Consider the following 14,658-nt stretch of genomic DNA (forward strand, 5'->3'; position numbering starts at 1 on the left):
TCTAAGCAACCACCCGAATCAGCTTTTTATTAACTTTATTTACTTTTTGTTAACATTGTGGTAGTTGCGGTTCGTACAGCTCCGGGTAACCGCTACAGCCACCTGAAGTTTCTCCTCCATCATCACAGTCTCAAGCATCTTTGCCTGACGTGCGAGAACCAATGAGGTTCATTCAGCACGTTTAAGCTTCTGCAAGAGCCAATGAGGTTTGAAAATACTGCTTAATTCTCCTATAAATCAATAGAAAGGTCTAGTAAAGTTTTACTATAAAATATGAAATTATTATGATAAAAATTTGTAATGGTAATTTCTTAATTTTTGTTAGGAAATCACATCCACTGAGAGAAACTTCTGTAGACTTCTCTACACTGCAGTAACATTTATAGATTTGCATATGTTTACTTCTTAAGAGAGAAGTATTATTTTTACCCAAAATAGGTTGCTCTGAACATTAGTGAGTACACAAATAAAATGTAATGTCTGTTTCATTTATATTCATAGCCGGAGGTCGCCCTTGTCATAAAACAAATGACGTTCCAGGAAATCCCTTATTTGGACAAAGGCATCCGGCTATCCCTGTATCAGAATAAAACGCAGATAGAGACGTATTGACTGATGAAACATGAAGACAACAAACACACGATTGCAATGAAATATGGTTTATCGGTGTAATTCTAAACATCTCGGGTATTTTCATAAGAATAAAGTATATTATTTATAATGCAATTCTAATCAACATAGCCTTTATCACTGTAAGGAATACTATACAATATAGATTCTGCATCATTCTGTAATGTGAAGCCTCATCAGCTCGCAAAAAAAAAGTTATTTCGAACATTTCACTGATGTTATGAAGTGAGTTTGGAGTAAAAACTTGCCGTTAAATGTTCTCTTTTGTTGGACAACAGGTTTGTAAACGTTTCTCATTACAAGTTTTTGAAAGATGCTTGCCGTGTGTTGCTTTTTCAAATGCACTATAAGTGACTCAAACTCACAGCGCTTGCAGAGATGGAGCAGTATTTCCTGCGAACCACCGAGGAGCACAGTGCTGTGCTTCACGAAGAAACGCTGCGCATATATGTATTTAAGTAGACAAATCACTATTTTGGTTGAATTTTGGTTTATCTTGTAGCCCTAAATGAACCTCACACTCAAACAAGCTCACAGCAAACTCTCACTTAACACAAACAAGCGGCTCTGCAAACATTTGAAAGATAATGTATTGCGGTTTCAACGAAATTATAACGCAGCACAACTGTTTTCAACATTGATAAGAATAAGAATATTTATTGAGCATCAAATCGCACCAATTGATTTTTGATCAAATAAATGCAGTCTTGGTAAACATAAGAGACCTCTTTCAAAACCATTTAAAAAGCAAAATTATTCCGAACTTGACCGGTAGAGGAGCGCCCCTCACACAATCCTCACGCACTGAGTATTTATTTATTTCAGACCCAGCAAATTAATGTGTGACTAAAATCAGTCAGATGAATGTTAGGATGAATTACTTACTCTTCATATCTCTATTGCTGTCATGTTGTTGAAAGCCAGGGTGGAGTCTCCTGGTGTCAAAACTGTTTGTTTTCTGATTTCAGGATGACCTCATTAAATAAACTGATAACCAGCCTTGGAAAACACTCGAAAGTGTTGACTAAATTTCAATTCTTATACTGTAGATGGTGTTGACATGCCAATGTGTGTCGGTTGAGAGCAATTGGGCAGTGTGATAAGGCTTATCAGAGCAAGATGCCGGAAACGGACTTTTCATGTGTATTTTTACAGTTCTGATGCTACTATATCAAGCTGTTAAGATCTGTCAGGAAATGTTCCTGGCTCCCAGAGAAATCCAGTGTGGAGTAATGGCCGTCCAGCTTTGCCCAGAATTCCTGGGGCTGTGGCGATAATTGATCTCTAATAGCTCTCACGGTCACACACTTATGTTGCCAAAAATAAAGCAGTCTCTATGACACTTTTTTTTAGAGCGTTGTCTCTGCTCTTCCTGTAAATTTGCCCGCTTTCCCTCAAGATCTATCGCAAAGAATCATGGATTTTATCGACATCACTCAAAACCAAAAATAACACCACTAATGGCCATTTAAGGACAGATCTTCTTTAACTGCATGGGATTTCCACCCTGCCTTTTATGCTCAGTAATCACTTATTTGATTTTTGCACTAAGTATGCTTATAGGCTTTAGAGAGTGGCATCAATACTTTTACAAGTTGTTTAAAAAGGGCTGCTGCGCTTTATACTAGTGTTGCTTTTCTTGAAACCTGCAGCATGGAGAATGTGAAAGGCTCTCTTCATGTTCAGAAATGTAAATCTGACAGTGAGTTGAGCCATCATGGACGGCCAGCTCTCCAGATAAAGATATGAAAGGCGACCATGTAGGTGCCTGCTTCTCATGTGACACTGTGGAACTAGTATCAGGGCCCTAATAATGGATGGAGACAGCCGGGTTCAGTGGACCCTACGCTACACACTTGCTCAAATTATAATTTTAGCTGGACAACATTTAGTGCACTGTATGTTGTATGTTTTATTTATTTTTCAAAATAAGAGCAGGTCAGGTTAGCCCCTGCTGGTACATGTTGGCATATATTTTTTTAACAAACTTTAGTGTGATTGTTCTGTTAGTGTGGTTCGTGAACTCTGCCATTGGAACCCTAGTGCGCCACAAACAAGCAGACTGAGACCCACCTTTTCAGGTTTCAGAACTCTAGTGTGGTTTGACTGACATCTAAATACATCTAAACGACTGGACCAAAGAGATCTAAAGAAACCAAAAACAGGACATTATGTTGCAAGAATGCTCAAGGATACCAGTTTTTTTCTCATCATATGAGCTACGTTGCCCATTACAGTTCGGTACAGGCATCAGAACCGCCACCCTCTTGTAGCAGATCTTGTGATGGAGGAATTCCTGGACTGGTTTTGACTCCTTTACACATTTTTTCAGCTTTTCGTGAGTTCTCAGCTGGTAAAATGCCATCATCTGTACACCCATACTACAAGCATATTTAGCCCAGCACACAACATTGTTTTGGATGCTCTAAATTACATCGCAAAATATACGTCATAAAAGCCTGTGTGTGTGTGTGTGTGTCTGTATCTGTATCTGTATCTATATCTGTATCTGTATCTTTAGGTTAGGTGTTAAAAAATTGGTCCAGACAAAAAGAACCAAACTACAAGTGTGAGCACACCATATGATTTAAAGCTCAGGTAATTTGCTCTAAAACAATATAGTGCTGCAGGAATGAGTCCTAAAACCTGGAGCCGAGTTGTCGGAAGCTTATTGATGGTGGCAATTAAGTCATACGACTGTGGCGTAGTTCATTTATAGCCTAACTTTTTACTTCTGCCTAATGTATTTAGGCTTCGAAAATCGTAAAAGTTGTGTTGATTTGTGTAGATTGTCTTGATGAACAAAATGTGTTTGAATCATGAACTTTTGTTGGTCACAGAGCTTATTTTCTGCAATAATCCAAAAGCCAGTAGAACAATCCTATTGGCTTTTTGTTATGCAAATTTCCAGGTTGGCCTTCAAAATGACATCAACCCTGCAGCTCTCTATTGTGTCCAGAAATCCTCTATGAGCAAAGATGCCAGTTTTTCACCAGCCGAGCAATTGCTGCTGAGATAAACAAGCATGGTAATGGACATGGTAATTAACAGCTCTCTCCAGTTAATATAGACCTCCTTGTTTTTGACCCATCTTTATTCATGGGGTGGAAGATGGATAAAATCAGGAAGTAATGTTGGGAAAGTTCAATGCATTGGAGCATGAGCTCTAACCGATAGACACATTGCACATTGTGTTTCTTAAACTTCCGTAGCAACTTTAAGACTAAGTGAGGGCAGTCTCTTGTTAGTCTTGGGAGTTTCAGGCAGTCTGAGGGGAGGCTCAGGTCAGATGTAGGTTACAGAGAACGCCATGAGCTCCTGTCGCTGATCCAGCATCTACAGACTGTGCAGAGGAGGATGAGGAAGAGAAGATCAGCTTACACAGTCTCAGCCACCTGTCTTTAATTTTGTCTCTCAAAGCTTACCTACACTTCACAGCACTTTATCAGTCTAAACCTCTGGTGAAACAACTGCAGATGTAGAGATTTTCAGTTCATAGTAGAAGGACATCTCGTGCAATGATAAAAAAAAAAGTTTTGTGAGATAAAACTTTTTTCCATATAAGCACATCAAGATGTTAGGTCTGGCAACTCACCATTGGGATGGCTCAATCCGAGGGGCGGGATAAACGATTGCCTTTCAAATTTCCTCTGCACGCAATAGGATAGCGCTAAAACCAACCAGAGCAACGAAGAAGGTGACGTAGTCAGAGCGGCAAAGATCCGGTCCGGCAAAACTCAGAACACTTCTTCCTTTTTTAAGAATGACTTAAGTGCCGTTCTTTGTTCTATTCTTAAAGAAAAGCTTAACTCCAAGTCCTCCAGAGTCATGGCCAAAGCCGATTCGAAAGACCGCTGTTCGGCAGCAGCAGCAGCCATTCTTTGTTTTCAAGTAGCAGGGATTCGTCGCAACTCTGTCGTCATTATGTTAAGCCCGCCCGCCGACTCTATACACGATGTGATTGGCCTGACTAGAGTTTGTTTTTTTCAGCTCGCAAGCCAACGGAGAGTTGCTAGACTACCCTGGCTGCAAAATAAATTTAGCTGCCGCTAGGGTCCGTCTAGATTTCTAGGCTAACACTTATGGGCATTTTCCAAAACTACTGTATTCGAATATTTGAGCTTGAATATTATTATTATCAATTATCCATTTAAATGAAGTTTGACAAGAGAAGCATTATTTTTTCAAGTCAGTAAACTAATTAAATAATGAGGAAAAAAGTAGATCAAGAGTCGTTTTTTAATCGGATTGTGACTCCCAGAATCGTAATCGGATCAGATTGTGAGGTGCCTAAACATTCCCACCCCAATATACAGTATACACTCGAGTTTGCATATGGTTATCATGTTGATATTGTTTCACATGCTCAGGTTGAGAAAAACAAGAATATTCACATGCTTGTGTGAAAGTGGTCTGATAACTATAAGGCCGGCTGCAGAGAAAACATGCTCTGCCGACAGACGTTACAGGGACACAAAGGTAAAGGTGCACTAAGCATTTCTCACAGCACTTTGTGTTTTCAGTCCTTAATCTGTCTCCCTCACTGGAACTTGAAGGAAGCATGTGTCTTAAAATCATTTTGCTATCAGATAAGTTATCTTCTCGGCTCGCTCGGGGTACAGCTGCGTTTACCTGCAGTCGTGAATGCAGTGATGGACAGCTGTCTTTCCTCACTGGTCAATAACGTTGGTGCGGTGTTTGGATTTCTTATGATTTCAGATTGTATTGGTGATATTATGAAAACTCAGTTTCACCTGACAATGTTTGCACACGGCATGTTGATTCATTTGATCAAAATATCGTTTAATAAGGTCATTTGTTAAGATTCTTTTGATCTATGTAATTCCAAACTTTGCTGAGCCCAGAGACAGACAATAACATTCTGGCATCAAATAGATTCTTGTTTACAACATTTAGTTGGCATTTAGTTATAATTGTGAGTTTTAGTTTGAATAGTATTATAATTCATTTGAATAGCTTTTATTGATCAAATATTCAAATAGTCGAGTGTTCTACTACTACACAAGAGAGTAAAGCCTGGTAATAACCTCAGTTTTCTTGTATAAACATAAAATGAGTAGCGTGCGTAGGCAAAGTGTTGTGTCTAAAGAGACATGTTTTCTGGAAAATGGGTAAGGTTTATAATGGCTGAATTGGGCAGGTAATGAAGAGGTCGATGGTTGCACTTTTGCTGCAGCTATGGAGCGATGCAGACAAATTCAGGTCAGCTGTCGGACATGATTACTATTTAGAGTGGAAAAGGGATCCAGGATGCAGAGAATTTCTGCTCTCTGCTTACACACACTTGCATAGCTTTCTTCTCTCCTCTCTCTCTCTCTCTCTCTCTTCTCTCTCTCTTCTCTCTCTCTCTCTCTTCTCTCTCTCTATTTTACTCACTGTCACACCACCCCTTACTCACTCCACCAAGTGTCTGGCCAACATTCCTCCCCCAATGCTTTCTTGTTGCTTTCAATTCCTCTTGTTCGCAGCCAGGTTTCAGAAGTAAAAAAATCCATAGATTTTTCTCTATAGAGGAATTGATTTTTCTTTTTTACCAATATAAAGTACCTTTTTAAGACAGGTTTATACACTTTGTGGTTTTTAATTTTAGCAGAATACACAAGTCTGTGCAATTTCCACTTTAAAAAAAAGTTTAATTGCTGAGTTGCCAGGGTAGAATTACTACCAGTAATGCTGAAGATCCATCAATGTTACCGTGGAAACAGGAATTGCAGAAAAACTGCTCACAAATGGCCATCTTCTCCCATAAAGTGTTGCATATCATGTATTCGAATGAGTTTACACATTTATCTTTACAAGTTAAAGTATAATAAGAATAAGTTATTCATCTTTACACATTTGATCTTGCAGTAAACATCAAAAGTAGGGTGTTTTATAGTTAAAATCAGTGATAGTCAACTGATCCATAAAGAGATTTTTTTTTTTTATTGTTGACACTGGAGGATGACAATAAATCAGGAAATTAGTTTTTTGCTCTTTTTATTGTATTTTTTATTTAAAATACCGAGGTGAGCGAGTGCTGTATTTAGTTAACATCTGTTTACAGGAATATGTGTCTGTGTATTAATGTTTAGAGTGGTATTTCTATCATCTCTTTTATTGTTGCTCCTCTCCGAGCAACAATGGCTGGGAGGGACAGTCTTTAGGTCACTTTAGTATTCTGGTGCAAGTAAGCACTGAGCTGTAACATCTGCTGATGTGAAAACAGTCTCTTATTGAAGAATAAAGTACCTCCGTTTCATTTACGGGACCAGTGACCTGAAAGAATGGGTCATAGTGTTCATGTGAATGGACAGATTTAGCTCATGCACTGTTCTATAACCAAAAGAATGACTTGAATAAAACTGGCTGATTCTCATTAGTTTGATGTGGCAGGACAATTCTTCACTGGGTTATTTGAACACTGATGTAAGTGCCATCTCATGAGCATATAAAATTATGGTGAATTACATAAAAATCATCCCTTTTTGAACTAGCACCTCTCTGGGTGTTACACAAATGAAAATTCATAAATTGATGTAAATTATATGTTTGTATATTTATATTATATTTCTAATTATACAATTACATAATCTATTTGACCCATATGTCCACATGGGACTTTGATGCTGTTTTATTGTAATTTTCCCAAATTTATAATGTGGACATTTTCTATTTAGGTTCCCAATTGAGTGTAATTCTCACATTGGCACATAAGATCACAATAGTGCAACCATAGTCTTCTGTAGTTGGAAGGTGATGGATGCAGTTTAACCGTTCTGGACTGTGTTTATTGTAACTGCGGCTTGTAACTTGACCTAGCTGAATTTTGGCGTCTTTGTTATTTTAGCAAAAACATTTGGATTGCTGAACAAAGCAGCTTTGAAGTGTCAGGCAGTCTTTCTGCACGGACACAAACTGAAGTAAGGCCTGTGTTGACACGACCCTAAAGAGAGTGATTATTTATTAAGCCTGTGCTTGGTGGAGAAAGGAAAAGAAGCCTTCTCAGCCTTATAAGGCCCAGCTCTTCTAAAACGTCAGGAAGTGCTGGATAAGAAAAGGCATGACTCATTCTTTCTCGTTTTGAACATGCCATAGAAAATTTACCTTTATATTTAATATTGTTCTTAGCAGATGGATTATTTAATGCTTCTTTAGTCTGTTGTCTGTGTCTTTTATGTGGCAAATGAGCAGGTCCACACCAAATCTGTGTGTTTTTCATATCCCCTGCCCCTTCATTTATTACATATATTTGGGCCAATTTAATAGTACTGTCAGTTACCAATAAGAGTATATAGGCCTATCACTTACTGATGTGAGAACAATTATGTACTTTCATTTCAATTATACTAAACCGTATCATCAGAGGTCTTTCCTGTAGCATTAAAGGTATAATTATTGAAAAGGTTCAAATCTGTTCTTCAAGGAACATTATTTGTACCATTGTGTACCTTTTTTGTTTTGAGAGTGTATAGTACTCTCAGCTCTATTTAACACATTTGGTCTTTGCGGTGCCATCTCATTTGTCCTCATTTGTCTCTTTTTTTTTTGGCTGCTTAGTGCGTTCTTTCCCTCACATTAATCCCAATCAAGTTGTGTGATTGCCTTTCCCTTTTGTGTTTTTCCAAACCACACAGTTAGGTCCTTAAAACAGTGTAGGGCTGAATAGGCTGAGTTGGATTCAACCATGTTTGTCTCCAAATATATGCCTCTGCTTCTCGTAATGAGTGGAAATATATGAGTGATGAGTGAATCAGTATTAAAATATAGCCTGCCCTGTGGATGCTTTCTTTATTAGGTCTTACAACTCGAACCAGTGGGAAAAAAACTCTAAAAAAAAAAGAAAAAGACATGGAAAGTTCATTAAAAATTCACAGAATTCTTAATGGACCATTTGCAGCAGTTGGTCTTGGTCAAGTGGCTTTTAACTTCTGTCATCCTACTCCTGCTTTTTCACAAACTTTCCACAAACCTATTCCTGTGTTTTTTTGTTGCTAGATTAAAGAAGTAGAGTCTGACTCAGACTGTGGGCAAAAAAGTGCTTGATTGCCAGTGAGAAGAAATGTTGGTCAGGAGCAATTCTTTCCAACCATGCCTCATATAATGCACCCCTGCGCCATGATGTTAAATGGACTGTCAGACAGCATAGATGAATCAGGAAACTCATGAATTGTCAAAGAAAGATCAGAACGCCATTTGGGTGCTGGGCCCAGAGAGGGATGTTGGTCTGGAATATGAAAGTTATGTGATCAAAAACCTATATTAAGCCTCTTTTCATTGGATGTGAAATACATCCCGACAGCACCAAGGCTTTTGCTCCTTTGCTTCCATTTTAATTTTTTCACTGCGCTCTCTCTCCTTTTAATGTTTACACTCTTATTGTCTCTATCTCTTTCACCTCTATCTGCTAATCCCTTTTCAAGTGCAGTGTCGACCAGCGTTGGCTTGACTGCTGCTGAGCTGACGTGCCTGTCACTGCGATATAGAGACGTCAGATGAGAGTCAAACGCGGCTGTCACCAGAATCAGGACTCAGTTTACTTTCATATCCACTACTGTTCAAAAAATTTTGGATCAGGAAGATTTATATAATATATTTAAAAAAAAGAAACTAATACTTCAGCAAGGACACATTCAACTGATCAAAAGTGACTACATTTATATAATGTAAAAATGGTTTTCTATTTCAAATCAATGCTGTTCTTTTGAACATTCTATTCATAAAAGAATCCTGGTTTCCACAAAATATTTAGCAGCACAACAGTTTGTCAATGATAAGAAATGTTTCTTGAGCACGCCACCAAATCAGCATATTAGAATGATCATGTGACTGAAGACTAGAGTAATGGCTGCTGAAAATGGAGCTTTACCATCACAGAAATGTGATTTTTAATTGCAATAATATTTCACAATATTACGCACTGTTAAACTCTTAAGAGCATAAGAGACTTCTTTCAAAAACATAAAAAACAGTAATGTATGTACGGCACCATTCCCTTATTAAAATAAAATTGAGAGTTTTCCTTTGAGGTTATGTTTCTCATTATCTCCTATTCTCTCATTAGCTCTGAGTCTCATTGGCAGGTGTTTAATCGCATCATCGTTTATTCATTAAATGTTGGGATTTCTGCAGATCAGTCCATTGAACTGTTATATTCTAAAACATAGCTTTCAGCTGTATGACCTATGGCTGATATGTAGTCATGCTGTAAACTGTGAGAAGTTCTTCATGTGACAACTTCATGTGAAAAGTTCTCTACTTTAGGACTATTCTTATTTGTAGATAAGAAAGTGGGCATAGTGGGAGTTTGGGGGTAGGACTTCCTGTTTGTTTGAAAGACGAGGCCGAGCGAAAAAATAACATCCTTAAGACTAACCTATAAAATATTATAGTTCAGACTAAAGTCTGCTGAAAAATAGTTTTTATAATATATCGTTTTAATTAGGCTGGCGGGTGCCTATTTTGTTTCATGACCATTGGCTTCTTCTAGTTTTATAATTTTAGTGCATTTCTTGACTCTTTTTGAACAGGTTAATGGATTAATGTACAGCATTGCACATTGAAATTCCATGATTATATGTTTAAGGACTTTTAAATAAAACATGTTCTCTGCAAAACTACCATTATGCAGTGAGTTTGGCCTTCATGAATTAATGAAAATTGAATCATGAACTCATTGATAATGTATTATCTCTGGTTTGGTCGGTGCACATAATTGTGATCAATGAACATGTCCTTTATGTAATAAAGAAAGTGGTTTTGTGAAACAGATATTTATGAGGCACAATACTTATTCTTTTCTCTTTTGCTAACCATTTGAAACCACATGACACATGTGGAAGAACTTTTTCCAAAGCTTGAGGTTTCAGAGAGTTTCACGGGTTTTATTCAGTGGGAAATAGGCTTTTCTTTTATTCCTTGTTTTTCCTCCAGCTGAGGGTTTGTACCTGATAGTGGTTTTTAGGAGCTGTCATGTTGAAATGGGTCTCCTTTCAGCGTTCATCTCATCTTTTGAAATGTTCTTTTAAATCGCTCTAGAAGTTACAGGGAGAATACGTTGTGATGTCAGCCACAACATCTTCCTCTGGAGGATAACCAATGTGGAATAAAAATAAATTCAACTTGAACATTTATTTCTGAATTATTAATTGGTCCTTAAAGGGTTCACACAAAAATGAAAATCATTTACTCCTCTTTGTTTTTCCTTGTTTACCTTATGTAATGCACTCTGCACTATGTATGTGTGTTTAAATGTGAATAAAAGCCTGAATTAACTCATAATATATTATCATATAACGCGATTGGATCCATTCACAAGACATGGATAAACTGCTTGATACATATGGATTTGTTTTATGTTGCCTTTATGAACTTTTGGGATCTTTAAGTTTTGGTTACCTTGACATTCAGTGGAGGGACAGAAACCTCTCAGGTGTCATTAAAAATATCTTAATTTGTGTTTCGAAGATGAACCAAAGTCTCATTGATTTGGAATGACATGAGGGTGAGTAAATGATGGCAGAAACGTAATTTTTGGTTAAACTATCTCTTTAAGGATCCCTCAGTTAATCTTAACTCAGTGAATCAAAATCTGGAAAGTGCAGGATGTAGAAAACGACATGAGCTGTACATGCAATGAAGTGCTCGCCCTTTTTCTCATCAGGAGTTGAGTCACCGTGAAAAATTGTGAAAGTCTCTGGACAGCTGGAGAACTAACACCTGCCCGCAATCGCTGCTTCTCACCCTCCAGCCTGTGGGAAAGCCAGCAGTGCTCTTCCTTCAAACCCCTCTGCTGTAGAGTGCCTCATCGTCTGTTTGGTAAGGGGTGTGGTTGTGGTGACCGGCAGAAAGCACCTATGTGGTTTGAGCTTGAGTGTGAGTCAGCAGCATTGCTCTGCGTTCCCGGGCTGGACACTGATGTGTCTATCCTGGTTGACCGTGTCATCAGTATGCTGTTCTCCTGTGGCTGTCTATCATCTCTGTTGGATGGCCATACTACACTGTCACCAAAGTGGCGAGGCGCTGCGGTACAAGGAGCCAGGCTCGAGTTACTTCCTCAGGGCGCCAGTCTCTGTCAGGACCTTCTCTTCCACCCCCGTCCAATTGTTTATTAAATATGTGAATACACAGTGTGCCCAAATTGCATTTGGACACTTAAGCCACACTTAAAATGTCCAAAGAATGTCATTACACGTATTTTAAGGGAAGCAAATGATGTGCCATCGTAGAGCTTTTCTCAAAACTAACTTTTTTGAGTCACTATGCAGTGACTTTTAAGGAACTGACCTCTAGTGATTTTTAGCAGATGCATGACGTAGGGATGCACTTATATAAAAATTCTGGCCGATGCAATAAGCCAATAATTAATTATGATAAACAATAATATAATATGTTGGACAACATTTTTACAATATTGTAGTAATCGGCCAAAACATGAAAATATAATGCATGTTATGTTCGATTGTTAAAATGTTTATTTTTTACAAACGCAAATTAATTTCTGTATGTTAAAAGCTACAATGAATTTATGCATCAGTGTACATTATAATGCACAGCATAAAATAATGGATATTCAGATTTGCTAAAGATTTATCTGTTTAACACTTAACAGTATTTAACTTTTCTTGAAGATCGGGCTTTAAGTGTCAGGTTAGGTGATGGCAATAACAATCTAAATGAGAAACTAGAGGAAATGAGCGTGGACAATCACATTTCCAATATATCATTGATTTGCACAACCATCGCAACAAAAATGGGGGTTGCTTGCTTAGCTCGGTGGTTTTTAAAAATCGAGAATTAGAGAATTGAAACCCACGACCTTTCTGGTTACAAGTCTGACTCATACCAATAGGCCACAACTGCCCCAAATTATATATCTATATTAAATAAAGACTGTTCTTTTGAACTTTTATTTATCAAAGAATCCTGAAAAAAGGTCAAATTCACAGTTTCCACAAAAATATTAAACTAGATAATTTAAAACTGTTTTTAACATTGATAATAAGAAATGGTTTTTTTTTTTAAATCCTCATTTCTAAACTAAATCCTCTTTTTAGAATGATTTCTGATTTCTGAATCATGTGGCTGAAGACTGGAGTAATGATTCAGCGTTGCCATCACAGGAATAAATTAAAATGTAAAATATATAAAGATAGAAAATGGTTATTTTAGATTAGTTATTTAGAATATTTCTGTTTTACTGTAGCGTTGGTCAAATAAATACAGATTTGGGGAGTATAAGTTCCTTATTTTATAAAAAAGGAAATATAGATCCCTAAAATTTGAACAATATGTCATTTGTCTTATTTGATTCAAATTTGTTTTTAATGATTAAAATATAACAAAGTTTATTAAATGTTTTTTTGAATGGTGTTCTTGCGCAGTCTTAAAATAAATGCTATACTTGGTTTCGATATTTTGCAATGCAGCGATGATGCAATGAGCTTCGTACAGTTTCAACTGTGGCTTAAGTGTTCAAATACTTTTTGGGGCCGTACGGTGTGCAAGTAGAGCTCCAAATGAGAATGCTGCAATGAGCTAGCATGTGTTCAAAATCTCTAGATATAAAACAGCCTCAAAACCATTCATGCAACTAATGCGGTTTATAGATGGCATCTGATGGAGCTTTGTAAGAGCTAACTATAGAGATTGACTTAATTTACAGTCCACTCACGTATAAATGTGGAGATATATCAGCACTAGTTTTGACTTCATGAGCTCTGAAGGCTTTTTACATTTATAATGTGCTCACCAGGGCTCAGAGGTGAAGAATGTTTGATCCGCAGACTTGAATTATTCTGCTCTGGACTTCACTATGAAAACTATACCTGTCTAGCTCTGGTAGCAAAGGGCATTCTGAGTATTTCTCTAACATTGGGTCCTATTCAGGCATGACAATTATGCACACCAAGACTGCATTCAAAGCTGTTAGCAGTGTGACAGATATTTAGAATGATTGAAACACTACTACATTTTCTTGTTTTTGAAAGAAGTCTCTTATGCTCACTAAGGCTGCATTTATTTGATTAAAAATACAGTAAAAACTGTAATATTTTTTAAATATTACAATTTTAAATAACTGTTTTCTAATATAATACATTTTAAACTGTGATTAATTCCTGTGATGTCAAAGCTGAATTTCCAGAATCTTTACTCCAGTCTTCAGTGTCACATGATCCTTCAGAAATCGATCTAATATGAGGATTTGATGCTCAAGTAACATTTACCAATGTAGAAAACATTTGTGCTGCTTAATATTTTTGTGGAAACTGAGGCCACATTTACACATAGCCGGGTATTTAGAGAAACGAATATTCCCCCCCTCTGTTTTCAATAATAACATGGTGCACACAACATCGTTTTCAAAAAAGTTGTCATTTACATCAACCTGCATAAATACGCCGTTGAGCGCCATCATATCTATGCCAAACCTATAGGCGGCAGTGTAGGGAGAAGGATAAAACTATGCAAGCCAATCAGAATCCTCAGAATCGACAACAATGAATAACACGAGCGACTTCTTGTTTACGACGCTCACATGATGTTAAGCATTTTCTGGCGCATAATGTGACGTTTGAGAACCTAAAACCCTGTTTCTCCCAGTTGACACGGCAACACAACCGGCGTTTTCAGAAATCTCCACTTTGGCCGGAGTTTTTAAAAATAATCGTTTTCTGTGATAAAAACGGGGTTTTCGTGTAAATGAGATGCCAAACCGCAGGGAAATATCTGGGTCTTCCCTTCGTGTAAACAGGGCCTGATACATTTTTAGATTAATTGAAAGTTCAAAAGAACAGTGTTTATTTTAATTGGAGATCTTTTGTAACATGTACAACTTTTGATGTCACTTTTGATCAATTTAATGCATCTATGCTGAATAAAAGTATTCATTTAAGTTAACCAAGGAGTTGACAAAATGTCCTGTCCTGGATTTTCTTATCAAGTCGTGACTGGATAGGGCCCTGTAAGAGGTACAAAGCACTCATTCCTCTGATGCCTTTTTCTTGTTATTGTGTCTTGCATTGCAGT

General features: G+C 37.4%; 1 protein-coding gene across 2 annotated transcripts in view; it reads left to right on the forward strand.

The window, feature by feature from the left end:
* The window catches only part of ppp2r3a (protein phosphatase 2, regulatory subunit B'', alpha), a 76,627-nt gene that overhangs the window by 22,535 nt on the left and 39,434 nt on the right, over nt 1-14,658 (forward strand). Inside the window, exon 1 of one of the 2 annotated variants that reach the window (XM_079612391.1) lies at nt 11,294-11,448. The exons of the other annotated variant lie outside the window; for it this stretch is intronic. The gene's annotated coding sequence lies outside the window, so the exon portion shown is untranslated. Of the gene's footprint in view, nt 1-11,293; nt 11,449-14,658 lie in introns of those variants that run through there. 2 annotated transcript variants of the gene reach the window in all.

This window comes from Phoxinus phoxinus (genome assembly GCF_949152265.1).
Source record: "Phoxinus phoxinus genome assembly, chromosome: 5".
Lineage (NCBI taxonomy): Eukaryota > Metazoa > Chordata > Actinopteri > Cypriniformes > Leuciscidae > Phoxinus > Phoxinus phoxinus.